Source organism: Dipodomys ordii, unplaced genomic scaffold (genome assembly GCF_000151885.1).
Source record: "Dipodomys ordii isolate 6190 unplaced genomic scaffold, Dord_2.0 Scaffold38, whole genome shotgun sequence".
Classification (NCBI taxonomy): Eukaryota; Metazoa; Chordata; class Mammalia; order Rodentia; family Heteromyidae; genus Dipodomys; species Dipodomys ordii.
Genome location: NW_012267254.1, coordinates 12,492,150 through 12,500,997, shown reverse-complemented (window position 1 = coordinate 12,500,997; position 8,848 = coordinate 12,492,150).

Genomic DNA, 8,848 nt, shown 5'->3' with positions numbered 1-8,848 from the left:
GGTAAGAGTCATTTCATCAGTTTAGGTCATCATCTCTTTGGTTGAGGTTTGAAATATCTTTACCTTAAGCTTAGTCTCTCAAAAATTAATAGCCAAATGCCAGTGGTTCACACCTGTGATCCAAGCTACTCAGGAAGCTGAGATTTGAAGATTGTACCTCAAAGCCAGCTGGGCAGAAAAGTCCCTGAGACTTTTACCTCCAATTAGCTACCAAACAACGAGAAGTAAAACTGTGCTCTACCAGACTTGAACAAAAGAACTCAGAGACAGCACCAAGGCCCTACATTCAAGCCCCAGCTGGCACCAAAATTAGTAACCTATGGATGGCAATAGGGTGATCATTCCAAAACCCAATTATGACAATTTTCTCCTACTTAAAGTCTACATTGCATCCCCATTGCCTTTTATATAAAAAAACTCCTTATTTTAGAAGATCTTACCAATTGTTCCCATGATATCCTGCTCTTAACCCTAGCATTGAATGCCATGAAAATAAATGGGAGTTTACTACAAAGTTATTTCCTTGAGGGGAAAACTTAAGCCATTATTGTGTTTCCTGTACCTAGTTCATTTCATTGCACATAAAATGAATTAAATAAGTTTTGGATTAGTGATTGAATTGAGACCTTCTAATTTCTAGGCTACAGACCAGGATAAATGAGAGTTTGTTATTAGATTTATAGATAAATATTTTTATAATCCTTTTATCCTTACTTTATTAATATGAGTGGCTTTAAAATGTTCAGTACCTACTCTGTACTAGGTTCTAGTGTAAGAAAATCCTGGAATTGAGCTTGTTACTGTACACTGCCAGTACACAAAATGAAAGGGCTAAAAATGTTTGTTTTTTTTTTGGCTTGGACAGTGATCTACATAGTTTCATACAGATACTTGTAATTATATAATTTGAGGACTGACTTTGTTCATGTTTCTATCCAGTTTCCTTTGTACTATTTGTTAGATTTTTGAATTTGCTAAAGCTTAGAGCAAACAGGAATTAGATTCAGTATAATAGTAGGTATCTTCCTGAGATAAAGTTTTCTTTTTGGTACATCATGAGTTAGTTGTGGAAAGGACTCTTGAACTTCTTTGTATAATTGGAAGTAAAGATGATGCTGGTAATTGTAATACAATAGAAGTGCAATGACCTTCAAGGAACATATTCAATTCTGCTTTTTTTTTCTCCTAGAAATCACATTATTTTGCTAGTTGACAGAGTATAGAAACTAATAGCCAGTTTGTATTTCTAGCCTTTAAGAAGAAAATCTAATTGCTGAATTGGATTAAAGCATTTATTATTATGACAAAAATACCAGCATTCTTTCCCTTGCCTTATATTATGTAGCTTTGCAATTTATGGTGGTATTGAGCCATAATTGCAGTAATTATCATTATTAGTATCACAATAAAGTGTGATTTTTCAGTATACTGTATGCTAAGTTGTGACTTCAAAAACAAATGAATTACTTCTATCTGGATAAATATATTAGCCAGTTTACAATGACATTTTTAATATTACACAGGAGAATTTTGACCATATGAATTTTTTCCCCTGTCCTGGGACTTGAACTCAGGGCCTGGGCAGTGTCCCTAAGCTTCTTTGTTCTCAAGGCTAGTGCTCTGCCACTTGAGCCACAGCACCATTTCTGGCTTTTTCTGAGTTTATTGGAGATAAGAGTATCACAGACTTTCTTGCCTGAGCTGGCCTTGAACTACGATCCTCAGATCTCAGCCTCCTTAATAGCTAGGATTACAGGTATGAGCCACTGCCATGGGGCAGCCATAGGAATTTTTAAGTTCTGTAAATATAGTTGACATTACCATCAAGCTTACTGTATCTGAAAATGTTCTAGAATCACTTGTTCTACTTGTATGACATAAATAGAAACAGTGCAATAGGTAATATTGATTATTGGCATCACCAGAATCACGATTAATTATTAGAATCTCTTCTAGCGTCTTTCTATACAGTATCAAACTTAAATACTTTATTAATATACAAAAAGCTATAAAAATTTTAACTCATGTTAATTTTCATTGAGGTTTTCCCCAAGAGATCCATATGCTTTCTTGTAAAGTATTAGTTTCATAAGCATTTTTGATACCTATGTCTTGGTAGCTACACTTCTGTAGGTAGGTTCCATACACATCCAGAATAAATGCACTACTTAAAACGTCATCTGTGGGGAGGGGAGGATTGGGTAGGGGGGCAGGGGGAGGCTGGGAAGGGATGGGAAGGGTAAACAAAGGAGGAAGCTACAATGCTTGATAAGAAATGTACTCACTATCTTGTCCATGTCATCATAACCCCTCTGTACAGTATTTTCACAATAAAATAAAATTAAATAAAACAAAACTTCATCTGTGATAGTCATCTTAAATTTTAGAATTTGAAGTCTGTATTCTAATTACTTAACGTCTTTTATTGGGTAAATTTCTTTCATAAATTGGAAATAAATTATCATAGGCATTATACATAAAAATGTATATTTATCAAGAAACTCAGTACATTGAGAAAGAGATAGTAATAGGGCAATATACAAAATGTGATGACATCAAACTCAAATTGGAGTTCAGCCAAACTTGAAAGTATCAGAAAGATACGTATAAACTATGAAGATATAATTACAGGGAAATTTTAGTTTGATGAGGACAGGTCTGGAGGTAAATTTTACTACAAAGGAACACATTAGAAGTATTTAGAGTTAAGGGAAATTTTGTCTTTATTATGATGTTATTAATATGGACATATGAATTTACACAAACTCATTGACTGAAATGCTCATTGGATTTGTAACTTATATATATATATATATATATATATATATATATATATATATACATAAACATCATATACAATGCAGAAACCCCATTCACATACTCTCCTCTCACAAACACACTAAAGCCAGTGAAGATTATAAAATATAGAAGAAAGCTGTGTTTAATAATCATACTTAATAGCTAAAACTTAAAATCATAGGTATTGCATGAAGCTCATCTGAGGGAAAAATTTTAGACTAAATTGAGAATCAAATAAATAATATATATTTCCATGGGTATCATAATAGTAATGTTTTCTCATATATGTTATGGATCCTGAAACAAGTAATAAATGATTTCTTAATTTCTCATTCAAGGAATATTGATGTATAAATCTATCCTCATAAGAAATCAGGTTCAGAGAATGATGATAAGATAACAAGTATAGAAGGAGTTAGCATGTTTTTTTTTTCTTAAGACTTATACATGATTAAAAGTATAGACAATTTTAATATCTGAGCTCTATTGTTGAGTTATGCTGATTACCTTCAGTGTAAACGTTCATTTCAAAGAGAGATATAACCAAATTTGATAGATTATTTTACTACTTCTGATATAATAATACAATATTTGGGGACAATATTTTCCAATTAGTTTTAGCTGACTGGTTTATCCTTCTTGTTCATAATTCCTATCTTATAAAAGCAGTGTGGCAAGAAAGAACAAATTAAGGAAAAAGCATAGTAAAAACTGATTTGAAAAGTAGAGTTTACAGAAAGAATTACATGAAGAATCTGAGCTTTTTAAAAATATTTAAACAGACCAGGAATGCTAACGAGTCTGCCTACACATCAGAGATCAAATTTATGATATAAAGAAATTAAAATACATGAAAAATGATCTTCCATTCTTCATAAAAATGAAAAAACTATCAAAATAACTGTACTGGAATTGTCAACAATGGAATTCTTCTACTAAGAGTATCATTGACAAAATGACCTGAGAAAATCATGCAGAATTGAGAGAAAATCTGACAAGTGCAATTTCAATTGTCCTAAATAAACATGTAAGTGATATTAATGAGAAATAATGTATTTATACTTATATCTAGATCAAGGAGCACTGTGTAACTAGTCACTGTGGTATATTTCTGTAATCTCACGGCTTGGAAAACTGAGACAGTAGGGTGAAGATGAGTTCAAAGTGAATCTGGGCTGCATAAAGAGACCACACCTCACACACAATTTCAGTAAAATGTTGTAAATGTAAGTCTCAGTTCTGACATGTAATGAATTTACAAATTATCACTTTCAATCTCATGACAAGAAAAGGATGAAAGGAACACAATCAACTACTCTTCTTGGGCCTGTGAAAGGATTTAAGACACAAGGCATCTTAAAGCTGGAGAAGAGGCATTTGGCTAAACAAGTGCTGAAGTCATATGCTGGAAGGAAAATAAATGAGTATTTTTAAACTTTTTAAAATTATTTTTATCTTTACTAATTATACAAAAAGGTTATGACTCAACATTTCAAAACCATTACTTTTGACAAATAGCTCTAAGGTTGAAACTAGTTTGGGGGTGAAAAACTTATGTGGGCTAATTCTTAAGGGTTTTTCTGTAGTTCATGGGTTTTATCTCCCTGAACCTTACTAGGTTCTCTCAGTGAAGATCTAGAAAAAACATCCCTTCACACTGCAGGCAAAGTAAAAGGAAAAGTAAGCATTTTGAATATATACACATTATTCACCATAACAGTAATGGAGGAATTGAAGAACAAGAATGATTTCACATATAGAAAACAAAATAAGAATTGAACTTTTCCTCATAGCAGTAACATAAAATGTAAAAGAATTAAACTCATCAATGAAAAGGTAAAAGTGACAAAATGGATAAAGTGTGATCTATGTATATGGTAGCTATAAGAAATAGACTTTATATCTAAAGAGGTAAGTACAAAGTGAAATACTGATAAAATATTTCATGAAAATAGTAAATAAGTTATGATGACTACATTAGTCAGACATGTTACACATAAGTCAAAAATTTGTTACATGACAAGAGGACATTGAATATTATCCAGTGTGTCAATTCATCAAGAATGTATAACAATAACTGTAACCCCTATTCACATCACCTTTACAACAAAAATTAATAAATAAAGCAAGAAACAAAGAAAACAAAACAAGAATGTAAAAAATTCATTTATTTATCTATTTTAATTGTAAAGGTGATGTACAGTGGGGTTACTGTTACATAACTCAGGTAATGAGTGTATTTCTTTTAGACAGTGCCATCCCCTCCGTCATTTTCTCTCAGTATTTCCCTTCATGGCCTTCTACCCCCCCAAGTTGTATAGTTCATTTGCAACATAGTGCCTGGTAAGTAAGTATCACTACTGAATTGCTTTACAGTTTGTCCCACTGTTTCTGTGCTTCACTCACTCCTCCCCAAATCAAGTATATACAAGACAAAGCTATAGAAATCAAAAACAGCAACAAAGTGTGAAAAAAGAAAAAAAAACAAAGGAAAACAGACAAAAGCACAACCACAAACAGTACAATAAAAACTTCTTGCTTCCATTTCTTGTAGTTCGTTTTGATTAACATCATTTTATATGACCATATGCACATAGCTATTGAGCCCTTGTGATTCTCTCCTAAGAATAACTTCCTTTGGTTTTACTGTGTGAATGTTTAGAGTCCTGTTTAATTTATCATGTCCAAGTGTAAATTTTTGTCTTTGTAATTTGTTTTTGTCTTTGTAATTTTACTATTCATTAGGTTTGCTTGTAGATTTATAGGCACATTCTAATTATTACAAATGAAGGAAACCATGCAGCCTATGTTATGTTTCTTTTGGTCTGGCTTACTTCACTTAATATAATTTTTTCCAATTCTTTCCATTTCTTCACTAATGGGACAATACCATTCTTTCTGATGGGAGCATAGAATTCCATTGTGAATACATACCATATTTTCTTGATCCATTTATCCACTGAGGCACATCTGGGTTGATTCCATATCTTACTATGGTAAGCAATGCTGCAATGAATATGGTTGGGCTGAGGCTTTAGTGTGGCCTGGTTTGAGATTATTTAGATAAATGCCCAGGAGTGGGCTCACTTGGTCATAGGGAAGCTCCATGTTTAATCTTTTGAGGAACTTTCATACTGCTTGAACAAGTTGTTGAGTGGTTGAACAAGTTTACATTCCCAACAATAGTATAGTAGTGTTCTCTTTTGGCCACATCTCCACAAGTGTCTGCTATTGTTATTTTTCTTGATAGTGGCCATTCTAACCGGAATGAGGTGAAATATCAATGCTGTTTTGATTTGCATTTTTATGGCAATAGATATTGAACATTTATTAATTGGTCTGTTCTTTCTTTGAGGATTTGTTTTGGGGGTATTAATTTTTTGAGCTCTAAGTATATTTTAGCTAGAAGGCCCTTGAAAAAGGACATAGCTAGCACAATAAATAGAAAGGCCACAGAATGGAAGAAAATCTTTACTAGCTAAGCATCAAAAACATCTTATTGTACATATCCTTGAACATATGAATACAGTATTGACAGGTGAGAAATAGTCCTGTATTGAAGACATAGAGACATCAATTCTCCACTTTCAGTAAAAGATAAAACAAGTAAGCAGGAAATCTGTAAGGAAATAGAGGACTTGAGAAATCCTAGAATAAGTCAACATGAGACATTTGAACACAGCACTGCATCCTAGGAAAACAGAGCAATATTTTTATAAAGGGTAAGAGACAATCCTCCAATCAAGACCAGATATTACACACAAAGAAGCCTCAAAAAACATAGGATGCCTAAGTCATGCAAAGTATCTTTTTAAACTACAAAGAAATAAAAAAGCACAATAAAAAATGAGAAATAGAACATAAAATTATAATTTGAAAATTAAAAATTGAAAGAATTAAATGAAATCCTTAAATAGCAATTAGTCAAAGAAATCACAGAAAATTAGAAAATAATTTGAGATGAATGTGAATAAAATACATCATCAAAATATTTCAAATAGAAAAACATAAATCATTTCTAACTAGAAAAAGAAAAGTAAGCTTACCTACAATCCATTATTAAAGAACAAAATAATGAAGATTAAATAAAATTCAGTAGAAAAAAAGAAAAAAAACAGTAGACAATTAATGAAGCCAAAGTTTCATTATTTAAAACAATCAAAATATTCACATTTACCTAAATAGAGTAACATGACTTATACTGAGACAAAGAGAATTATTATAAAATCAGAAACCATAGTAAATTGAATACTATAGAACCAGACAATTTAAATATTACAATAAAAGCTTATAAAACAATACACCAACAGATTACATAATGTATAAGAATTGGGTGATTTTCTAGAAATACATTAATTAACCACTATTTGATAAATAACAAATGAAAATATAAATTTATATGTAACAAGTAAAGAGATTGAATCAGTGATCAACAATTAAGAAAAGAAAATCCAAGGGATGTGAAGGGTAAACCAGAGGAGGAGGTTGCAATGCTTGGTAAGAAATGTATTCATTATCCTGCCCATGTAATTGTAACCCCTCTGTACAGTATGTTCACAAATAAAATTAAATATAAAAAAGAAAAGAAAAGCCTAGGAACATATGGCTTTATATCTTGGTGCTATCACTCAGAAGAATGAATACCAATTGTCAACAAATGCCCCCAAAAAAGAATCATTCTACTAGGCTAGAAATTCAGATCACAAAAGTAGAAAGAAACTAGAGCAGGACATTAATGACTCATCCTTGTTTTAATTCTCTTTATTCTGTGGGGTGAGATCTGAGGATCAAGATTCAAAGCCTGCCTGAGGATTCAAAGAAGTCTGAGACTCTGATTTTAAATTTGCCACCACAACAACCAGAGCTGGAACTAAGGCTCAAGTGGTAAAATGCTAGCCTCTAGTAAAAGAGCTCAGATACAGTACCCAAGTCCTGAGTTCAAACCCCATGACCAGCACCAAGAAAAAAAGAGGAATTAATCCAAATCTCTCACTGATATATATTATGTTTAATCTTGATTGTAAGCTTGGTTGAATCAAGAAATGTCAACATGATTGGTAAATACACTTCTGTGTTGGACTGTGAGGTTGTTTCAACAGATAATTGGCTATTGGAAAGACATGGCCATGTTGATGTTGGCAGCACCATACACTGGGGCCCAGATGGAACAAAAAGGAGATATCATTCTAGCCAGGCATGCTCTCACTGGTTCTGAGCCAATGAAGGAAATCTTGATAAATTAAATAACTCATAAACTGCTTTTGAAGTTTATTAAAATAATTTACAGTAAGTTAAAAGGGAGGTACTGGTATGTGAAGAAAATTATGGACCAGTGGAATACATTTATATCATAGAAATACATCTAGACATCTGTGGCCAACTGATATTTTTTATACACATACTAAAATATTCAATGTGGGAGGAAGAATTCTTCAAAATGCAGTGTTGACAAACTGGAGGTCCATATGTATGCAGAAATTAAATCAAATCAGAACTCCAAAAGTACAGAAATAAAAGCAAAAATAGATAAGCAGTATTACATTAAACTAGTAAATTTGAGGCCAACAAAGTAAGTCATCTGACTTTTACCAGATGGCAAAAGTATATTTGCAAGCTACATCTGAAAATGGCTTGATTCTCTCTCTCTCTCTCTGTATAGATAGATAGATACAGATATAGATATATAATATTTCAGAACTCGGGGAGGTATGGTGATATGCTGTACTCACAGCTATGCAGGAGGTAGAGTTAGGGAGATCATGATTTCAGAGCAGCCCTCACAAAACTTAGAAAGATCCCATGTCAAAACATATCCAGGCCAGCCGGGCGCTGGTGGCTCACGCCTGTAATCCTAGCTACTCAAGAATCTGAGATCTGAGGATCACGGTTCAAAGCCAGCCCAGGCAGAAGAGACCGTGAGACTCCTATCTCCAATAAACCACCAGAAAACCAGAAGTGGCGCTGTAGCTCAAGTGGTAGAGCGCTCGCCTTGAGCTGAAGAGCTGAGGGACAGTGCCCAGGCCCAGAGTTCAAGCCCCACGACTGACAA